Below are 23,986 nucleotides of genomic sequence, written 5' to 3' on the forward strand. Positions count from 1 at the left end.
AGGTACAAGCTTATTGTAACCGCTCTCGAGTCCGTTACCTGGGAAAAACAGTACTGGTGTCATATGAGAAGTCATGGTCGTGACCCCAATGGTGCTCGAACCCACGACCCCTGCAGTAAGCTGTTAAACTAACCGCCTGTTAAATTTCTATTCAAGATACTAGTCTTGGTGGGTGGGAAACACTAGTATGATGTTTTAATTTTACTGTAAAGATGATTTGAGCCGTGCCATGAGAAAACCAACATAGTGGGTTTGACACCAACATGGATCCAGACCAGCCTGCACATCCGCGCAGTCTGGTCAGGATTCATGCTGTTCGCTTTCAAAGCCTATTGGAATTAGAGAAACTGTTAGCAAACAGCATGGATCCTGACCAGACGGCGCGGATGCACAGGTTGGTCTGGATCCATGCATCCTGACCAGACTGCGCGGATGCACAGGCTGGTCTGGATCCATGCTGGTCGCAAACCCACTATGTTGGTTTTCTCATGGCACGGCTCAATTAGTGTTTACAATACTTAACAAGTACATTTGCTTTTTCTAAGTTTTCGAAACTGTCGAAATATACTAATAAAAGTTAATCGATGTTAGCTCAGTCGCTTGTTAAAGTTTCGAACAACTGGATCCAGTTGTTTGCAAATGTAAGGATCGTGCTGACATGTCTGTTTTATAATTATAAGTGAACATAAAAAGTAACAACTGTTGGAAACGTTTCAGTGAATGTGTAAATTACGTCTTTACCCAGTCGGTTCTACATTACAAATGTGGTGTTTCTTGTAAATCAATTTGATTTTTATATGTATAGTAATTCCAGTCTTGTATTTCAGTCATGTGAACCCTTTTACTGATATCCAATAACAAGGGGTCGTTTTTACGATATTAATATCTAAACGTTTTTAACTGAATTTACCTCAAAGTCAATCTTATTTTTTATCCCATTGATAATTGGTGAGAACATTGCAAGGTCATTAAACTCCGGCGTTAGCCTGTATTGTTAGATGGTAAATTGACACGAAATTCACGCGTTTTTGCCCAAGTTTCCCCCGATATATATACAACGCTACTGTTGTATATGAAATAAAGACGGGTACAAGCCTGCTTAGCGATTGGCTATTTACGGATTATCGTGGTCTAAAAATCGGGGGAAACTTGGGCAAAAAACGCGTGAATTTCGTGTCAATTTACCATCTAACAATACAGGCTAACGCCGGAGTTAAATGACCTTGCAATATTCTCACCAGTTATCAATGGGATAAAAAATAAGACTGACTTGGAGGTAAATTCAGTTGACAACGTCTAAATATTAATATTGTAAAAATGACCCCACGTTATTAGGTATCAATAAAAATGAATAACAATAAACTACATATTTGTAGTGTAGAACCAACTGGGTAAAAACGTAATTTAAACATTCACTGAAACGTTTCAAACAGTTGTAACTTTTTATGTTCACTTGTTATAAAAAAGACATGTCAGCACGATCCTTACATTTGCAATCAACTGGATCCAGTTGTTCGAAACTTTAACAGGCGAGTGGGTTAAAGGTCGATTAACTTTATCAGTAGATTTCGACAGTTTAGAAAACTTATGGCCAGTTTTTCAACTCTAGCACTAAGAAAGGCTCAAACCAGTATTAGTTAAGCCATCGCTCAACCTTGTTTTCTAACGGATTTTTACTAATACTCGGCGGGTATTTTTGCGATGTATTAGCTAAGCCTTGGTCACACACTATGAAGATGTAGATTCAGTCATCGGACCGTTTCGCTGTATGTTTTCATAGATAAAACGTGTTACTTTGGTGATTTACTACTTCTCATAAAATACAAATACACATTAAAACACAAAAGCACTAGCGCCCGTCTAATGAATGAAAAAAATGCTGGGAAAAAGGTGAATTTATTTCAAGGCAAGACTACAAGCACTCCTTTGTTTGCTCATTGTCTTATTGTTTTCATTATTCCTAAATGTTCCACCTTTCTTGTACAAAACACTTGTAATATGCACTTGTAATTAGGAATGCATTTGTAAATTTAAATCAATAGTATAGGTTCTCAAATAGCACTTGCAAATGCATGAATTTCAAAATCCACACGTCATTGAAAGGAGACGTATATACACAGACGCGCGTATCCATATATATATATGTTCACCTACATATTTGTGCGTTACATGTATTTATAATTAATTACATGCACTTATATATTTATGCTTGCACGTATATTTTGAAACGTGTACAAACGTAGCGAATTTAGTAAAGTTAAAATAGAAGAGTTTAATCTGTTACATTTTTAGCTCGACTTTTCGAATAAAAAATAGAGCTTTTACACTCGCCCCAGCGTCGGCGTCGGCGTCGCCGTTGGTTTAAGTTTTTTATATAAAGTAAAACATCTGTAATATTAGCTTCACTGAGACAAAATCTATCCAAAAGTCCAAATCGTCGTACATAACGAAAGGGTTTGCTGAGTCCCGTATCATTCCCTCCCTCCTCAACATTTCTGCTTTAACTTCATACTGGAAATTTAATTCCATGTCTAAATATTCCGCCTGCATCTTTTCTTAAACCACCTATGCCCCAGGTTTAAAATAACAATAGAAATATAAGCCATTGCTGACACCGCTCAAAGTAGAAAAATCCAATTGAGGGTTTAAATTTTGTCGAGTCCCGTTATTCACGTGCTGACTAAATCGTTGTAAATATATCCGACACGGCTTAAGTCATAGCTTAAGTCATTGCTTAATAGTTGAAAAACTGGCCATTAGAATATCAAATGTACTTGTTAAGGATTATAAACACTAAACCATCTTTACAGTTAAAAATTAAAACATCATACAAGTGTTTCCCACCCACCAAGACTAGTATCATAAATAGAAATTTAACAGGCGGTTAGATTAACAGCTTAATGCAGTGGTCGTGGGTTCGAGCATCATTGGGGTCACGACCATGACTTCTCATATGACCCCAGTACTAGTTTTCATAGGAAACGGACTCGAGAGTGGTTACAATAAGCTTAAACAGTTAAAGCTTTCATCACAATCGAGCCAAAACAAATTAGTATAAACTAAACTAAACTGAATTACAGTCCGTTAAAGTTTCGAACAACTTGACCGAGTTAGAAAGTAAAACAACTACATCATTCTTACAAGAAGGGCACGATATAGTAAAAGGTATTCGTAGTCCTACGAGCATCTACGCACTAACTATATCCTATATAACTAACTAACTAACTAACTAACTAACTAAATAAAAAAATAACCTGGCTATCTTCTTGAATCAACGTATCTGTCATCGTGTTTCGCCAACATGCAAACTCTTCACAAAAACTAATTGTTCAGCATGCAGTCCAATTTTGAGTATTTTTGAGAAATCCATGATTAACTGTTTATCATTAATTTTGTGATTGCAAATGACTCAAAGTGATGAACATCTTAGTAAATCCGGTATTTGAGTAAAACTGAATTTATACAAATAACCTGCATTCTTTCATATGCCTTACTGACAATTAAGCGCTAACGGTACAAAGTTGATATTACTCTTATAAAAACACGTTAATCCTAATTTCTATAGAACGCGTGGGAGAGTTTTCAATAATTGCAGTTTTTATGTCGCGTGGTCTAAGTCGGATAGAAAACTCGTGCCGTTGTCTATCCTATACATCTTTTGTATTAATTATACATGATTTGCATGAAAAATACGAGATGTGCAAGATTATAGTTTCAAAAATGACAGTGACATATATTTGGCCAATACAATATGTTTAATGTTTAAACTTTTATTGAATTAATGTAGTAATAGGTACATAAATCAGTGTCTTTAGGTAAATTGCAATCACATTTTGTTTCTACAGTGTAAGATAGTTATGCATCTATATTCTTAAAACTTTGCTGAAAAGAGATTGACTGCATAAGTTTGCAGATCAAGTTGTGAAAACACATTTATTCAGGAAGGGCCTAAATTTTATATTACCTGTAGTACAAGAATGATTTTCATGAAGTTTTTGTGAGTTACAAAAATGTTGAATTCCCTGTGCTAAGTTATCGTTGGATCTATTTTTAAATTATGGCCTCGTTTTGGAGCATTTTTCCGAAATAATCCGAAGATGCACGACGGATTCGTAAGCAGTTGAAAACATACTTTCGGTTTGAAATGGGCGAAAGAGTTTTGTTTATTTGTTGGTTATTCTTGAACATATCCACAACTATTTGGTAAGATCCGATAAATGGGTCATATTTTTAGTAAATATGAAGTCTCAGTTACAAATTCTGGTTTTCATATAATACTCGTTCGGGCTTTAGTAGTGGACCTTTAAGTCTCATTCATGTATAAAACCAACGTTGACATTTACAATATAAAAAACATTAAGACAACATATACATGACCAATTTATAAAGATTTATAGGAGACTAGAACATACATATTTTATGACTTTGCATGTGGTTTTGAAAAACAATATACATGCATAAACTGCATAGAAGTAATCAGTCAATCCTTTAGCATTATTGCAATATTAATATCACTGACAGAATTTCAGAAATATGGTGTCTCCCAAAACATTAGAATTAGACAGGCTGTTGAAAACGTTAAGAATCAGCTAAAAATCTACCAAATAAAACAGGAAACCTCAAATTTCGCTGTCTCATTCATGTATAAAACCAACACTGACAATTACAATAAACAAGAGCTGTCCGTAAGACAGCTCGCTCGACTTTTCTCAGTGCTTGACTATGAATTAGAACTTTGCCAGTATAAACTTTATAAAACTTTAACCAAAAAATTTCTGAGTTAAAAAGGGACATAACTCTGTCAAAATTCAAATCAGAGTTAAAGGGATTGTTTATATAGTAAATAATTACCCTAAGTTTCCAAGTCAAAAGCTTGGAAAGTAACAGAGATATTTGACTTTATCAAACACTTAATAAAAAAAAAGTTAAAAAGGGGACTAACTCTGTCAAAATTCAAATCAGAGTTATGTATGTGAATGTATGTATGACACGCTGAAGAAGTCATTTGATTTGATTCCTATTTTTAGCTCTAGCGACCCCTTAAAATGGCCAAGCGCGCCTTATATTGATTATTATTATTGCGTTATGTTAAGTTTAGGCTGCATTTCATTTCACTGACATTGATTTGATTATTTCTTAAGAAATACTATATATACATATTTGGAAGTTGTCTTGAGTGTGTATTAGTTCATTGTGAGGAGATTGATGCAAATACTTTTGTGAACTATTGTGAAATACTTGCATTTTTGTTTGTATTTTATTTCAATTTATTTGCGCCTTTGTTTATAAAAAGTTGAAATTTTCAATCGATTTCTCTTGACACAATAATTGATCAATTATCACTTGTAGCTTTTCGTGTCAAACACCAATACAATTGACGTGAGCTTTTGAAAAGTATTTGAGCTATTGGAAAGTATTCCCGGAGGAAATCTCGACCAGATGTTACTATTCTAATCAATATTTTGAAATACAGAGGTACGAAAGAGGGGTAAATATAGAGTAAGTCAATATGGGATGTCAATGAAGGGGTCCATTTGTATAATTTATAAGTACTGCCTGAAGCAATCACAATTATAGTTCGACCACGAAATGAAATCTGTATAAACATTTCACATTTGTAAATAGCCAAAGTCTTGAAATTCAGCGGCAATATACCAAAAATGTTATCAAAATTAGATATGAATCCATTACAACAGGAAGAAGTGAGAAGAAATGAAACAATTTCTCTGTGTGATTATATAGTCTCCTATGACTTTGATTTGGTAGCATGACTAAAACGTGTATTGGCGAACTTGTACCGAATGGTTATTCAATTAAAATGTTGCACGTTGCAGCGGCAGCCATGGAGAGGGTGTGGCTCTCATACATAAATCTGCATTTACTCTTCGTGTTGTTGCATCTAGTCGTGACAAAGATTTTAAACAATTTGAATACATGGATTGTAATTTGAGTATGAATGTATTTTCTGCACGAGTAGCAGTGATATATAGACCACCACCATCAAAACAAAACGGTGTAACGACTAGTGTAGTTCTAGAAGAATGACCTACTTTCCTGGGCAGATATGCTACAGTCGATAAAGACATCATCATTGTGGGGGACATGAATTTCCATCTCGATATTCCATCAGACCGAGATGCCGTCAGATTTAAAAGTGTACTTCAGTATTGTGGTATGCATCAAAATGTGAACGGACCAACCAATGTCCGCGGTCATACATTAAATGTTGTAATAACCAGGAACGACAGCAAAGTAATATCAGGTGTCGAGGTCATCGATCGAGGTCTTTATGACAATACTAGCAATATGTCACGGGACCACTATGCAATTCACTTCAACGCATGTGCCACAAAACCAGCTCCGGTGCGAAAGCCAGTTTCTTTTCGGAAATTGCGCTCTATTGACGTAAGTTCTTTTAAACAAGACATCTCAGCGTCCCTTGCACTAAATACGTTTCCAGAAGGCACAGACGTGGATCAGCTAGTAAATGCAAACTCAAAAGGATTATTCTCACTAATAGTTAAGCATGCTCCCTTACGCACAAAAACTATCGTTCTTCGACCTAGCTGCCCGTGGTTTACAGACGAACTTCATGAGGCTAAACACTTCAAACGCACTTGAGCGGAAATGGGGTAAATCTAAACTAACAATTGACCATCATTTTTGTAGGGACCAATGTGCTACCGTGAATAAACTCCTATGATAAGATAAAGTCGTGTGGCACTGACCACAAACGGTGGGCCAAGATAACCAAAAATCTACTAGGAGACAGTCATGATGCTGCCCATCCCTTGAACCCATCCTCAAAGGAACTTGTGCAGAAGTGTAGTGACTTTTTCATCAAGAAAATTGAAACATTATGAATGACATTATTTCGCATAGCCAAACTGATTGTGATTCAGTAGACTTGCATTGTTCAAAACACCAGGAAGTAACAAACTGTATTGATTTGGCTCCTGCAACGACAGCAGATATAAAACAAATCATACAAAAATCTCCAAACAAATCCTATGAACTGGACTCTTTATCAACATGGCTTTTGAAGAAATGTCTTAATGAGCTCTTGCCGTTGATAACAAACATCATAAATACATCATTGGAATTAGGTTATGTACCAAAAGAGTTTAAAAATGCTAGGATGAGACCCCTGCTTAAGAAACCATGTCTTGAATAAAGAATTCTCAAAAACTACAGGCCTGTGTCCAATCTCCCTTTCATTTCAAAAATCTTAGAAAAGCTAGTAGATGCGCGTCTTGAGCGGTACCTGAGTGAAAATAAGCTACACGAGGGACTGCAGTCTGCTTACAGAAAGTCTCGTTCAACTGAGTCCTCTCGACCAAAATGCTGTAACAGTCCTCGTGTACTCGATCTGTTGCAGCTTTCGACCAATGACACCAAACGTACACACGCAACTCATTTTAGAGTGACAGACAAACACTTGCAGGATGTCTAAGTGACCGCTATCAAATTGTGTGCGTTGATGCACAGGAATCCGTCAAATTCGTTTCCAAGTTGTATACATGGCTGTGTCAGCATATAGAAAATTATAATTTACGACTCTTTGGTACATTTTAAGGTGGGAAAAGTATACATTTTCTGTTAGTATCATCCTTTGCTCATGTAGTTCAGTAGTTATGAGTCGGCTATTACCAAAATGTTGCGCGATAGCATGGGGTACAAGAACGTAGGAAAAAAATTGAAATTCGCCATGTTATTCCCCTTGTCCGTATATATGGTTTATATGTTGTTTTTTTCTTGAATTTAATTTAAAATCATTTAAAAGAAATTTTACCCCTCTATCATAGCACTGACGGATCCCTGTGCGTTGATGGTGAGTTGACGACGCCTATGTTGATGAAATACAGTGTGCCCCATGGATCAGTGCTTGGTTCAAAGAACTATATCATGTACACTAAACCCATGGGTGCCTTATGCAGACGCCATGGACTTCTTCATCATATCTACGCTGATGACTCTCAATTATACCTGTCCTTTAAGCCGATAGAGGCTGTGGCTAGAATTGAGGCTTTGCGCCGCATTGAGAGCTGTCTCGCTGAAATTGTCTCGTGGACGCATTGTAACATGCTGAAGCTTAATGCTGATAAAACGGAGGTAATGTTAGTCACATCAAAGCATAACTCCAAGTACATTGATCACGTCTCGGTGAAGGTCGGTGGCTCTCTGATAAAATGCACAAAATGTGTAGGAATCTTGGTGCAGTATTTGACAACAGTATGGATATGGAACAAGTCAACTCTGTGTGCCGGGGCTATATATGCACAACTTCGCAGAATAGGTCACATCAGACGGTATCTTACCAGTGATGCCACAAAGGCCCTTATCAACAGACAGCCTGTTTACTTCACGGTTAGACTACTGTAATGCCTTTTTAAGTGGTATTCCAAACAACACACTTAACAAGTTGCAACATGTCCAGAACACGTCAGCTCGCATCATCACTGAGAAGCCCCGTCGAAGTCATATAGCACGGGTTCTGAAGAAGCTTCATTGGTTGCCAGTGAAATGCAGGGTGCAGTACAAGGTTCTGACCCACAACTTTAAGGTTTACATATATGTTAGGGATATAATAGAAGTGTATAAACCGGTCAGAAACTTAGGTTCACAAGACACGCTGTCACTGGTTATGCCAAAAACTAAAACATTGATGTATGACAAGCGCAGCTTTTTGTTCACTGCTCCAAAGCTTTGGAACTCCCTTCCCGTCAAGAAAGCTCAGGGAAGCTCACACGCTAGCTGCTGCTTTCAAAAGCCTGCTAAAACCCACTTTTTTGTACAACATTTCGTTAACTGACTGATACATTGTTTTTCTTTTCATAAAACAGTGTAGAACAGTATTTTATCAGAATACTTTTAAATACGTATGTATGTTTGTCAAGAGTTTCGCGAGTTACTGAGAAAATACAAGGCTATTCGTAATCCACATCTGAATTATGTATGCATATTTAAAATTATCTTTTGACTAAAATTTGTATGCATTTTCAATTTAGAGTTTATTGCATAATGAAAGTACATATAAGTATATTTGGTTTATGTTTTGTGTGTTCCCCAATTGCAGCGTGTCGGTCATGTTTATCTAGTACTTTGTTCACAAGACTTGGTTTTATAAACGTAAGGCAATAAAAATATAAACAGCCATTTTTTTCTGTCTTGTAAAGACAAATCATGGCTACTTTGAGCAACACTGAAAATGCATTTGCTAAGATATGTCTTCATAAAGCAGAGGTACGGTGGTTTGCAGGTTTCTTAAAGTGGCATTATGGCTAGAAGGCAAACACAAACCTAGGCCTTTTTATTGTACATCTTCTCTTCATATATATCTTGGTATTTTCATTTTTCATATTTTCCACAAACTTAGTTATCATTCGTTTTGCTTTTTAATCAACAATACCATCATTTTTTGAGAATCGTTCACAAAACGATTCAGCACCTTTCACCCACCATAATTACGTTGCTGCATGACGTTAACGTCATAACGCGCTGACATTCAGGTTACCCGGGGCTATTACGATCATGGCGCGTGAGGCATACTGCGACATTATAGGTCCGTCGAAGGCGGCCGTAATGACTGTCTGTCACTTTTTATAGTAAGATATACAAAATGTATTAAAATTAGAGAATCCTTCGTTGGTAGGAGGTGCGGATGGAAATATCTCGCCAGATAGTAACTGTTTAACCGGTAACCAGGCTCTGACGATTTACCACGAAACAGTTACCCTTGTAATGTGTAAACGTGTAAAGAAAATACTTAACGAATATTACGCAAGTCGTCCCCGCTGACTCTTTTTAACATAAACGTTTAAGGGATGTATTACGTTTACTTCTGACACAGAATTAGGTTTTAACAGCGCATGATGTCTTTGTTATCATGTAAATTTCAAATTTTTGTAATAAAAGTAATTTTACTAAATGTTTCCATCTGCGACTGTATTGCTTATATATTTATTTATCAAAATAAATGTAAACAAATGCACAGAATCAGCACCCGGAGATGAGCAAACTCTGCCAGATATATGCCGCCCACGCTGATAAAATTCGGCTTGGATTTACGTCGATCTTAAAGTACAAATACTTATCCCTGTGGAATATTTTGTTCTGATTTTTCGGACTTTTCAAGACATTTAGGCAAAATATTGCATATTTTAGAATACTGGACATCATTTCTCTTACCTTTTATGTCATAAGAAGTAACTTCATTAGAAATTCTTCAAAAGCCGGGTATGTTTATAAATGCACTACATATTTACACTTTATTACTTTTTTGTCGATTATCACCGACTCATTTCAATGGAATGGTACTGATTGCAACTGATTAGCAATTATATGTGATGATTGCGCAACCTCTTTAAGCGGCTCATTTAGCACATTATAATATACAATGTATAGATAATTATCATTAATTTCGTTACTCTAATAGTCGGGAATCAAATTTTATATGCTTAAATGTGACCGCCCATAACAATTCTTTACGGAATGTCGTAAGGTTAGTCAAAGTAAATGCACATTCGAACACAGAAGAATTTCTATATTACAAAAACATACCCATGTTGCACGAAAATGTTCTAAACACTTCTTAATCATAATTATAAGTATGAAAGCCTAACACAGTTTTCAAAAAAAAAAAAATATTAAAGCTAAACGAATTCCAGAAATTGATAGACCAGTGTTTGACTGAGGATGTGTTGTGCAGTGAAAAATCAGAAAAATCGTTAAAAATTAATTGTCACAAAAATGTATATTTTTTCGTATAGAAACTACAATAAGGATAAATTATTTGATAATTTGATGTTGCTAATTTTAAAGAATGAAAATTCTTCATGTTTTTAGCTCGACTATTCGAAGAATAGTCTAGCTATTCTACTCACCCTGGCGTCGGCGTCAGCGTCGGCGTCACACCTTGGTTAAGTTTTTGCATGCAATACATACAGCTATCATTTAAAGGCCTATAGCTTTGAAACTTATTTTTTCTTTTTCTAGGTCAAGTCCCATAACTCTGACATGTATTTCAAACAAATTATGCCCCTTTAGGACTTTGAAAATTCTGGTTAAAGTTTTACATGCAAGTTACTGGTTGCGTGCAAGTACATACAGCTATAACTAAAAGGCATATAGATTTGAAACTTATTTTTTCTTTTTCTAGATCAATTATCAACCTCGCTGGGTAAAAAAAAAAAACAAAGAAAAATATCAAACAGGGAATGCCACGCACCAAAAACGTAGCCTCCTCAAAACGAAACCCCCAGCACGCAGACGCGTGCATCACACACACATACACATACACACACACACACACACACACACACACACACCACATACACACACACACACACACCCAAAGCCAACACATAAGGACAAAACGAACAACACACACGCACACAAAGCCAACACATAAGACGAAACGAACAAACAAAGGAACACAGTGGTGCACCGCCTTGGAACGGTCAGTGGCAAAAACACCACCGGGGAGCTTAAACCGGTTTATGGTGCACCTAACCTCACTCTTACCCCCACCATGTTTCAAAGACATGGGACAGTGTAAATAAAAGTAATCCCCTCCAGGTGAATCTCTTACACACGTAATGGAAACAAAAAAAGCATGGCATGTAAAACACAAAAATGCTCGTGTATAAATATATAAAAAACAAACCTTAAGAACCAAAAACGTATGTACTCAATGCCTTTTCAGAAGACAGAGCAACAAGAGAAACACCCTTAAGGGCCCGACGAAACAGGCCAGAAGACAAATATCAAAACAGTTCAGTCCTGGTAGGATTTAAAAACTGCTTATCATAGAGTCCTCCCCCTCTTCCGTCAGACGCAATCAAAGAGGGAAGCGTAGTGTCCAACTGTAAATCGGTTGAACACTAAACATGCGGTATGTCTCAAGTCCCATAACTCTGACATGTATTTTGAGCAAATTATGCACCCTTTTGGACTTAGAAAATCCTGGTTAACATTTTGCGTGCAAGTAGATACAGCTATTACTAAAAGGCATATAGATTTAAAACTTTTTTTTTTCTTTTTCTAGATCAAATACCAACCTCACTGGGTCAAGTCCCATAACTCTGACATGTATTTTGGGCAAATTATGTCCCTTTTTGGACTAAGAAAATCCTGGTTAAAGTTTTACATGCAAGTTACTATCTCCAAAACTAATGCAGATATTGAATTGAAACTTCACAAGTGCCTTCGGGGTTATAAAACTAGTTGATAGCAGCAGGTCCCATAACTCTGACCTTCATTTTGGTCAAATTATGTCCCCTTTTGAACTTAAAACTCTTTTGATATTTAACCTTTTTGGGTAATATTTTCCTACTTCTGGGACAATATTTCTAATAGTCGAGCTTGGCTGTCTTACGGACAGCTCTTGTTATATGTTAAGGTTGAATATATTTTCAAGACAGCAGATGTTTTAGGAGAACATTACCTCCCCCCTAAAAATTATTTCACTCTTGTGAAATGAAAAACGTCAAAGAACAATAACTAAATAATAAATATACATCAACCACAAATACACAGTTTGTATTAATACCGGATTATACTTCAAGTATATATGTATCAACACAGAGGGATATCTGTGCACCTCCTTGACTATCAAAGATTAAAGTGCATAAATGTGTCAAAGTTGAGAAAAAATTAATTTTGACATCTGTTATGAAAACATAAAGAATTTTCATTATTTAAAATTTTAGCAACATCAAATAACAGAAAATATAACAACATAAAAACATAGTAGTATAAAAATGACTCCAAGACAAGCCAGTGAACATTCAGATAAAGGTACTGTTTACCTTAATTTGTATGGTAATTTAAAGATAACAAAAAGTAAACCACTGTTTAAAATTGGTGATCGAGTCCGCTTAAGCAAAATTAAACGGCATTTATAAAAAGGATATACACCAAACTGGACAGAGGAAATATTTATAATTGATGGAATTCGTAAAACAAATCCAAGAAGTTCAACATGCACTATTAAAGATTTAAATAATGAAGCAATTCAGAGTGCATTTTATGAGCAAGAACTTTACCTACTAAACAAGAGGTTTTTACAATAGAAAAAGTTATTAGACGAGACTATAAGAAAAACACACACAAAAAACAAGCTTTAGTTAAGTGGAAAGGTTATAATGAAAAATTCAATAGCTGTCTGCCATTAAGTGACCTTGAACAAATATAATTAATTTTAAAAATATATAATATAAATGGATAAAATTTTAATTTCTAGTAGAATAGAAACAATAGATCAATGAATTATTCACTTGACTAAACTTGCTGCTGCTTACAGAAAAGGTTAAAAGTTTTGTGGAAGAGTTAATTGCGGATTACAAATTACAGCAGGTATTATTGGTAGTTTAGCTGCTTAAGCACTTGTTCCTGCCATTCCTATAGTTGTTTCATTATTTGAATATTCAAGTATTTCATTTGGATCTACTTTAATTCTTTTTGCAATTTCATTTAAGTGGTCTATTAAATCCTGATATTTAGATTGCACCAAGTATTTAGCATATAGGTATAATTTAACATAATATATAACAGGTTTTCATAACATTTGCATAAGAGTGTTTGTTTTGCCTGACCCTGAACATCCACATATTAACATTCTAAAACATGAATCTGGCATAAAAGGATAAAATTGCTTTATGTTATTAGATTTATCGCTTTCTATATCATAATTAGGAATTTCCATTATGTAATAATATAACATTATCTTATATCATCTTACATTATCTTACCCACAAGAGAGAAAAGGCAATTATAGCTCAGTCTGGTGAAAAAGAAAATGTAGACATGTGCTCAATCATATTCTTAAGCAAGGAAAGTATAATTATGGGAAAGGGAATAAAATCTCGCAATCCATACAAACGTTCTACAGATGGCAGATATGGTAATCTAGTTATTGATCTTAATAAAGTTTATGGTCAAAACAAATTGATTGCAAGGGATTAAAGAACTGAACAAGAAGTGATAAATATGGAGGTAGATTATGATATAATTAATCCGATTAATGAGATATATAACAATAATAAAAACATTCAATACTTTCTACAAAAATATTTAAAGAATTAACAGAAAAAATCAGGATTACCTATCAATAAAAGATCTATGAAATTTAATCAATAATTAGGGGACAATGTTATGACGTTTGTACGTGCGATCCAGAAGAATTAATTAATGACTTAGAATTTTTTATGATTCAATTAATTCTGGAAATAATGATGAAGAACTTAAAATTGAATAATAATAAAAGCATAAATGATGAACTATTAAAAATGAACAAGTTGTTACCAGAAAAACATGAAATGTCATATGAATATTATTTTTCTTAAATATAAATGGAACAAAAATAGTGTTAAGTTCTGAGACAGTTAGAAACGATAATAAAAATACTCTAAGCGATTTAACAGTCAGATTCAGTCGTCCTTTTTAGATTAAAATACAACTTCTGCTGTTGTTTTGGATAGTATAAACATTATGACTTACTCTAGGCATAATATTAGTGACGAATACGACAATAAAAGAATTCGTTACAATAATGGTAAGGAATAGAAAAATATCATATTTACAAATGGATCTTACAGACATAGATAATTATATCAAAAAAGCATTAATAAGCACAAATGATTTGAATTTGAAAAATTAGACATTTCCGCAACAAATTTTGAATTTGATTTAAGTAGTTTTAAAATTTTAATTTCAATTCTTTATAATTTTATATTGGATTTGAGAATGTCAAATTTCCATACATTGCTCGGTTTTGAGAAAAAGACTTTAAACAAAAGTGAATGGGGAATTATGACACCAAATATAACTAGATCTGTGGATACAATTTACCTTTATTTTAATCTGATTGATAATTCACTTGTTGATGGTAATTTTGGTGATGTTATGTATGCTTTAAGTACTGTGGATTTAACAAGGGCTTATCCATTTACAAAAGAGCCAAACAAAGTTGGATATTTTGAAATTAAAAAAAATATTATTAATTCAATTAGAAAATATATTACAGATGTGTTTGGTAGAAAAATCAATTTAAATGGAGTTGAAACAAGTTTTACACTAGTTGTAAAAGAAATGTAAATGTATAATGTACAAAAAGGTTTATGATAGAAATAAAGGGATATTTATCTATGTTGATGCTTGGACGGGAACGCAAGTTCCATATCAGCTCAATGCTCAAAGTGGTTCGGGTCATGGACAAAGCCAGTCTGGTGGCGCTGGAATCTTTGACACTTTAACAAAATTGGTTTCGTCTTCTACTGGGAAAAAATCCTTGGAAACTACAGGAAAACACTCTTGAAAGTGGAACAAAAAAGATTGGAACGGAAGTTGGAAATTTAACTACTGATGAAATAATTAATGTATTAAAAAACTTACCTCCAAAAGACAACAGTTGTATCACAAGAAAAAGCTGTTGGTAATTTAATTGCTAAGGAATTACGAAAAATAAATAATGATAAAAGTAGTAATGAACGTATAAATAGATTAATTTATAAAAAATAAAATATATATATAATATACATTTTTTTTTAGATCAAAACAGTATTGTGAAAGATACGAACTAACCCCTATTCAATAAGATACAGCTTTAATATCCGTATTGGGAAATAATGTTAAACCTTGAGTTTTGGATATAACCCAGTGGTTGTTGTACCCCACCAGGCACGGGTGACCGCTATTCCACGAAAACTAACTCTTGTTTGGGAGAACCCCTGTTCGAGATGTGATCTGGGGGTGGATTGGGATGGTCTAAAGTCGTTACAGCAGTTCATAGGAGAGCCCTATTGGGCCCTGAGTTTGGATGGAGACCATGTGGCCAATGTAGAGGGTGACGGTCTTTGGGGATGGGTGCAGCATAGTGGTTATTCCGGAAATTTCTTGTTTACTCGTGAGCGGGTCTCAAATTTGGTTTTAGGCCATTTTCGGAATTTTTCACCTTTTAAGTTTGAACGCCCTCAGCTCCGCCCAAGACCTTGAGTTTTGCATAGGACCGGGTGGCCGTTGTAGAAAGGGTTGTCACCCACGAGGCACGGGTTGCCGCAACTCTTGGAAAACTCTAGTTTGTGAGGAAACCAGGACGAGATGTGAGGCATTGGTGGGTCGGGGTGCCCTAAAATCGTTCCAGCAGTTAATAAGAGGGACCTATGGGGCCCTGAGTTTGGGTTGAGGCCGTGTGGCAGTTGTAGAGGATGACGGTCTATGGGGAAGCATAGTGGCTATTCCGGGAAAACTCTTGTTTACTCGTGAGCGGGTCTCAAAATTGGTTTTAAACGATTTTCTGAATTTTCCACTTTCTTTCAGTTTGGGCGCCCCCAGCTTCGCCAGTTACCTTGAGCTTTGGATAGGGCTGGGTGGCCGTTGTAGAGAGGGTTGTCCCCAACAGACACGGGTGGCCGCCATACAGGAAACTCTTCTGTGGGCTGAACCCGTTTCGAGATGTGAGGCTTGTTGGGCCGGGGATGGCTTAAAATCGTTTCAGCAGTTAATTGGAGTGGCCAATGGGACCCTGAAATTTGGATGAGGCCGGGTGGCCGTTGTAGACGGTGACGGTCTATGGGGCACCAGCATAGTGGCTGTTCCGGGAAATCTCTTGTTTACTCGAGATCGGGTCTCAAAGTTGTTTTCATGCCATATTCGAAATTTTCCCCATTTTTTCAGTTTGGGCTCCCCCAGTTCCGCCGCAGGCCCTGAGTATTTGATGGGACCAGGTGGTCGTTGTAGAGAGGGTTGTCCCACATCTGGCACGGATGTCTGCTATTCCAGAAATTAAACTTGTTTAGGAGGACCCCGGGTCGAGATGTGTGGCGGGTGTGGGTAGGTGTGGCCAAAAATGAGGAAAAACCACTCTAGGAAAGAAACAGAAATTATATAAATTAAAATATTTCAAAATGCAAACGCAAGTCCTGTGAGAAATAGACCCTTGCTCTGTTAAAATTTACAGATTGAAAAGAAAGTGAAGATTAAGTTTCAGTAGAAAAACCTCTTCTGAAGAGAAAAAAGAAAAGTTATTATTCATTATAAATCGAAATTTGATTGATGAAAACATTATTGGGATGAAATGATAACCAGATGTGCTTGACAGTTCGTTACTTTGTTAATGTAAAAATTCAAAACACCATTAAGATAAAATATATTAGTTTATTCGCAAGAGAAATTTTGAGGAGTGAAATGCTTTTGTCTTCAAACTTATACTTTGTTTTTTAAGAATACGTGTCCGTTAAAAGTCAGGAATTGCACGGAGGGTTAACATAATGTAAGTAATTATCTTATTTCCCTTTTTAATCGACAGAAAATTTTGCTCTTCTCTTTTTGTCAAAATCCAGTTATACAAAATCTACTGATTGAAATTTTTAGATATTTCAGGTTTTAAAAAGTATTGTTAACAGTTGACAAAAGTACATATGAATATGATTTTAGTAAAAAAATCCTTTTACTTTACACATACTCCGTGGAAGGATTGTCATTGTTTTCTAAATTCCATAAATCAAAAAAAGTTCAAAGACCGATTTATAGACTTAAAGACTTTATAAACAACTCTAGCTAGGTTTTTTTTGTCCTTTTTATCGGAACGTATTTTAAAATTCAGTTTTGTATCTGAAGATATTTCATAAATGTTCGAAATTCAATTATCACCTAAGTGTCATCAAATAGTCATTGGAGGTAAAGATGGTGCAATGAGCGGGAATTTCAAACTCAAGCTACATTCTTGATAACATGTTTAAATAATAGGAAAAACTGATCTTCACCTGATGTACAATTATTAAAAAGTTCAAAGGCACACTTTCTATGCAAATGGCGTCGAAAAATCACGTTATAGCTTTGCCCTAAATAGTTGTGACATTGCCATTTTTTCGGCGTTTTATTTGGTTTCGGGGCGTCAATTTAATTCAAAATGTTTTTTTTTTCATTTAATATAACAAGTCCGTTGAAAACTAAACAGTGATGTCATTTTCAAATACGTTCTCCTATTATTCGCCGACAGAAAGCTTACTTTATGCAAGAAAATCATGCCGAAATCTTTTGTTAAAATTAAGATTACTGTTTTCGAGGAGAATGACTAAGTATTATGTAAAAACTGTTCCATAGCTATAAAAAAAACTTTAAAATTATCATATAAATTTATATTACAGTTAAATGAGGGGAAAAAAATTCAGAAAAATAAGTTAATCACAAAGAGTTTATAACAAAATAAATTTCATTTTAAGCGTGTTCTAACTTTGTACGCCATTTTCCGATTTCTTTCCAATTGTCACACTTGTATAACACACAAAAGGCGTAATGAAAAAATGATACTTCTTATTAAACATTTTACTGCTTGTTCTCTCCCCTTTAGTTTATTTTAATTTTCTGAAAATGTTCCTGAAATGTTTTTGAATAAAATTCCTTGACTACCGAATTAATTTTCACGCCACGATTCTTGGGAGTTTTAAGCACATATAAAACGTTATGTCTTTACCCGCATTTTTCAACCAAGTTCACATGGTCTGCTTGTAGGATTTATTTGCCTATATTTATAGCCTATATTGAACGGCGTGTTGCATTATCAATTGATTTTAATCCGTTTCAACTGTTTCGTAGTTAAATACAGTTTTCCCCGGAATCCGGAGATTTCAGTTCGAACCCGACTAGATACAGGGTTCCTTGAAGTCGGAAAGTTATCAATTTCCTACGGAGAGTGCCTACTAATCAGAAACTATAAAGACATGTTGTGTAAGCAGACCGTCGGGACATAATTCAAGGTAGTCGAGAAACGGCGTAAACCCAACACAATTAATGGTTATCAAATGCATAAGGGGAATCACTTATTTATTTCATCTCCGTACACTTTTAAAGTCTGACATTAACTTCATGTCGTTTTGACGGAGCATATTTCGACCAACTTAAACGTCAGACTTAGCCGGGAATAATTATTGTCTGTTTTGGGTTTCAGAACGTGGCTTTCCCTGTTGAATATTCATCCGTGTGGGTTTTTTATGTCCGTTTCCGTCAACACTTTTTTTTACAAGCACTGAACTCTTTTGCAACAGTAACTTTCAAATGTTCCATTTAAATTTTTTTAGTCACAGATAGAGTGACTGTACCGGACACCAAACATATGACCGCTCGATTGACGGGCGAACGCTTTAACTAGTGTGTCATTCGGTTCGACAGAGGGGTGGGGATAATTTTTGACTGGATAAATAAGACAAGGCTATTTTCTAAGGGTCAGTTGTTTTTGAAGTTTTCAAACGGGAATTATTCTAAAATCTGATTGTACATAATTGTTAACCATGGTTTAAAATGTTCATTTAAAAAGATGAATGTTAACATTGTGGGAATGGTTGTGTATACCGACGTTTAGATAACTTGTAGCCCGACGTTATTGTCTTTTTTTCTGTGTTAAAAAGATATGCTTGTATTATGTTATGTATTAAACAAAGAGCCATCAAATATGATTAAATAAAAAATGAAGTTAGCAATGAATTATCAAAACGCAAAAGATCATTGTTATCACTACCCCTCTCCCGTTCACACATATTTTTTTTCTTGTTTATTTTTTATATTTTTTATAGTACTGTTTTAAAAAACACTCTGAGCGATCATGTTTCGAGGGACCCGGGTTCTAAACTTTTGCGTAAAAATTTGGAAACGGCACCGGTCTTTGATATTTTATACTTCAGTTCATCATTATAAACCGGTTTTGTATCAAGCTGAAGTCAAATGACAGCGATAAAGCGACCAAATTAGAAAAAATACACACACATGTACTGATAAAAACGGTGGAAGTTTTATCTGAGTGTAAGATATGAATACGGTCAAATGCTGACAAACTCTTAGCCATATTTTTACTCTAAACATAAATAAATATATAATATTTTTTGGCTTCCAGGCGTTCATTCTAGCCTTGATAGAAAAGAATATATTAGAAAATATATTTAAAGTAGGCAGTGGTTATACCCACTCCTTTTCTGAACTACAAGTAGATATTTGTTTAAATATGACGAAAAGCTGGATGCGATATGAAATCTTCAGCATACAACCTGTTTACAGTCAACGTTGAGAACGCAAAGACGTGGCGTCGTCAAGCATAATGTTTGACGTTACGCTAGATGGCTCTGAAAAACCTTGGTCTTGATCTCATTATCAAGTTTTCAAACTAAAATGACTAAAGTTTTATAACTTACTGAACCTTATGGAACTGTAAGACAATAATAAATTTTAGACGTCTCTTGGCGCTAAATTCTTTTTTTCCATTTAACAAATACATGTTCCTTTTGTTTTCTTTAGTCAAGTGATGTTGTTATCGGACATAAATTTCAAATTACAACATAAATTATAAATATCAACATAAAAATTATCAAAAAATACAATTTATATTTATTTAAAACGGGCAAGTTTGACAACAACTTCTGATCTTTAAACAGAACAAGTCAGTTTTGGTGTAGAATTAATCAGCTATAGCGAACTTTACACAACAAATATATATATAATAAAAAGCGGGATGTTACTTTTTAACAGTCCTATAACTATAAAAATAAGTGTCAGTCAAAGAAGGGAAAACACAGACTATTTTCGTAGACGAACTTGGGATGAGACGGTTTTATCAATCTTTTTTTTAAATCTTACATGAATACTTGAATGAGGACAAAATATCATTAATGTTGAAAATCGAAATTAAAAAAATCTAGTTTTCGTTTTCGTTTTCAAAAGAAACCACTCCCGCGGGATTGAACTACTATTCACAATGTAGAAGATTTTTCTCCTCTATACTTACGTTTACACTTTCTTAAGTTGATACAAATACAATTATATGAATCAGAAAATATGTTGTTTGAAAAAGATTTCACCAAATTCGGTGTATAAAAAGCGGGGATTTTCTTTCAAAAATCGTTTTAAACGTAAAATAATGATAAACACATTCAGTTATAGCATACAAAAAATAGGAGGAAAATTTCTCTAAAAAGCCAAACAGGGATCAACCTCATTTTCTATGAAGGTGAAGAATGCGTAATAAAGCGCCATGTAGCGGAACGTCAAACATTTCTAAGCGTTTACGGTAAACCACTTATATGATAAAGATTTCATTTCGCTTTCAACATTTAAGCACTCGGATAACTACTTGTACTTCATTAAAGGAAAGGATATAACTACTGCCTACTTTAAATGCATTTTCTGATAGTATTCTTTTCCATCAAAGCTAGAATGAACGTCTTGAAGCAATATATACACAGGTATATATGTTTAGCGTAGATTTGTCAGCATTTGACCTTATTTTCATATTTAACACATAGTTAGAAAACTTCCACCGTTTAGATCAGTATGTGTTTTTTTCCAATTTGAATAACGTGAATAACATCGCTTGATATAGCCGCTAAATTGATGTCATTTTCAACCTTTTTTTAGCTTGAAACAAACTGGATGATATGTATGTAAAGTCATGGAGGAACCCCGGTGTTACGATAAGTTATAGATATGAATGAACTGCGGTATAAAGTATGAAATATGAAAGATCGGTGCGTGCCGTTTCCAAAATTTTCCCCTGACCGCTCAGTCTGTTTTAAAACAGCACTATTAAAACGGTAAATATTTAATATGAATAAACGGGAGAGTAGTGATAGCAATTAACTTTTAACAATTAACTGCTCTCTTCATTTTTCTTTTATTTTAATCATATTTGATTGCTCTTTCTTTCATATATAATAGGGTTATTATAACAGTAGTTCGATCTGGGTTGCTGTATTCGGCTCGAGTGGATTTTTGCCAGATCGGATCTCATGAGGTGCGCAAGCGCCGAGTGTGATCCGCCCTTGCAAAATCCACGACGAGCACATCGAATATACTGCTGCGGTGTCATACTAGTCAGAAAAATATATATTATGATATATACAATATATAATAAAAAGCGTGATTTTACTTTTGTAACAGTCCGAAGCAAATATTAAAAATGAATAATTATAAAAATGTGTCCTTCAAACAATGGAACAATCGTGACAACCTTGGGGCTTTGCTTACGTTATGATAACGATATCGTTTTTGTCGTGTCAATTTCCATAGAACTGAGCTCCCACTAACAGAGATGGGTTTTTTCATTCCGTCTGATAAAATCTTTTTTTAAATCTTTCATGAATACTTGAATGAGGACAATATACCATAAATGTTGAAAATCAGAATTTAAAAAATAGATCTCGTTTTTGTTTGAAAAAGAACCCGCTCTCGTGGGATTGAACTACTATTTATAACGTGGAAGATTTTCCTCCGCCATACTTACGTTTTCACTTTTTTAGATTGATACCGTAACAATTATATTATCATGTAAACATGTTATTTAAAAGTGATTTTACCAATTTCGCCGTATAAAAATACGGGAATTTCTTTCAAAAATCGTTTTAAACGCAAACTAATGATCAAACATTCAGTTATAACATACAAAACAAAATTGAAGGAAAATTACTCTAAATGTCGAACTGGAATCAGCCTCATTTCGTATTTAGTTGTAAATTATATGTTTACCTACTATTTGACATCCCAAGAAGGGGCGAAATTCAAACCCGTGAAGTAAACTCCTGTGGGAGTTTGATTTCAAATTTCTGAAAGTTCGGTGTGAAGCTGGCAGTACAGCAGTAAGACAGTTACGGGTGCTCCTGCCGGCAGTTACAGTAGTTAATAAGCTGTTATACAACTAACATAAGATATATTGGATAAGAAAAAACCTTCATCCCTTCTTCGCAATAGACATCACATTATTATTTAAATGAAGCGAGGGTTGTCCCCCACGGGTAGCCGCCATTACGGGATAACTCTTTGTTTTGGAGGAACCCGCGTCGAAATGTGAGACGGGACTGAGTCGGTGGTGGCCTAAAATCGTTAAAGCAGCTATTAGGAGGGCCCTATGAGACCTTGAGTTTGGGTTGAGAACGGGTGGCCGTTGTAGGGGGGGGGGGGGGGGGGGGGGGGGGGGAGGGTGATGATATATGGGGGCCAGCGTGGTGACTATTCCGGGAAAACACTTGTTTATTCGTGAGCGGGTCTAAAAGCTGGGTTTATGCCATTTTCGAATTTTTTTCATTTTGTCAAGTTTGGACGCCCCATATCCGCCCCAGATCTTAAGTTTTGTATAGGATCAGGTGGCCGTTGTAGTGAGGGTTGTCTACCACCAGGCACGAGTGACCGCCGTTCCGGGATGAATCCGGGTCGAGATGTGAGGCAATGTTGGGTCGGGGTGGCCTAAAAGGAAAAAATAAAACACAACACCCTCTAGGAAAGAAATGAAAATTGTATTAATTAAAATTTTTCAAAATGCAAACGTAAGTTCTGTGCGAAACAGACCATTGCTCTATCAAAATTTTCATATCGAAAAGAAAGTGAAAGATAATTTTTTCTGAAGAGAAATAAGAAAAATGTTGTTGATTATAAATTGAAATTTGATTGATGAAAAAAAAAATATCGAAATGATATGATAACCAGATGTGCTTGACAGTTCTTTAATTTGTTAATGGAAAAATCAAAACACCATAAATTCTTCTGAAGAGAAATAGCAAAAAATCGTGTTGATTATAAATCGAAATTTGATTGATGAAAAAATTATTGAGATGATATGATGACCAGATGTGCTTGACAGTTTGTTAATTTGTTAACGGAAAAAATCAAAACACCATTAATTCTTCTGAAGAGAAGTAAGAAAAAATCTTGTTGATTATAAATCGAAATTTAATTGATGAAAACATATCGAGATGATATGATGACCAGATGTGCTTGACAGTTCGTTAATTTATATGTAGAAAATTTCAAAACTCCATAAAGATAAAATACATCAGTTGATTCGCATGACAAATTTTGAGGACTGAAATGCTTTTGTCATCAAACGGATACTTTGATTTTTAAGAATACGTGTCAGTCAAAAGGCAGGAATCGCGCGAAGGGTTAACATAATGTAAGTAATTATCTTTTTTCCCCTTTTTAATCGACATAAAAATTTATTCTTCTTTTATAT

The 23,986-nt window shown here is 34.9% G+C and overlaps 1 protein-coding gene across 3 annotated transcripts in view; it reads left to right on the forward strand.

The window, feature by feature from the left end:
- The window catches only part of LOC123558563 (hephaestin-like protein), a 57,298-nt gene that overhangs the window by 4,339 nt on the left and 28,973 nt on the right, over nt 1-23,986 (forward strand). Inside the window, exon 1 of one of the 3 annotated variants that reach the window (XM_053544075.1) lies at nt 17,124-17,269. The exons of 1 other annotated variant lie outside the window; for it this stretch is intronic. The gene's annotated coding sequence lies outside the window, so the exon portion shown is untranslated. Of the gene's footprint in view, nt 1-17,123; nt 17,270-23,754; nt 23,927-23,986 lie in introns of those variants that run through there. One more of the 3 variants, XM_053544076.1, reaches the window with a different exon arrangement.

This window comes from Mercenaria mercenaria, chromosome 5 (assembly GCF_021730395.1).
Source record: "Mercenaria mercenaria strain notata chromosome 5, MADL_Memer_1, whole genome shotgun sequence".
Classification (NCBI taxonomy): Eukaryota; Metazoa; Mollusca; class Bivalvia; order Venerida; family Veneridae; genus Mercenaria; species Mercenaria mercenaria.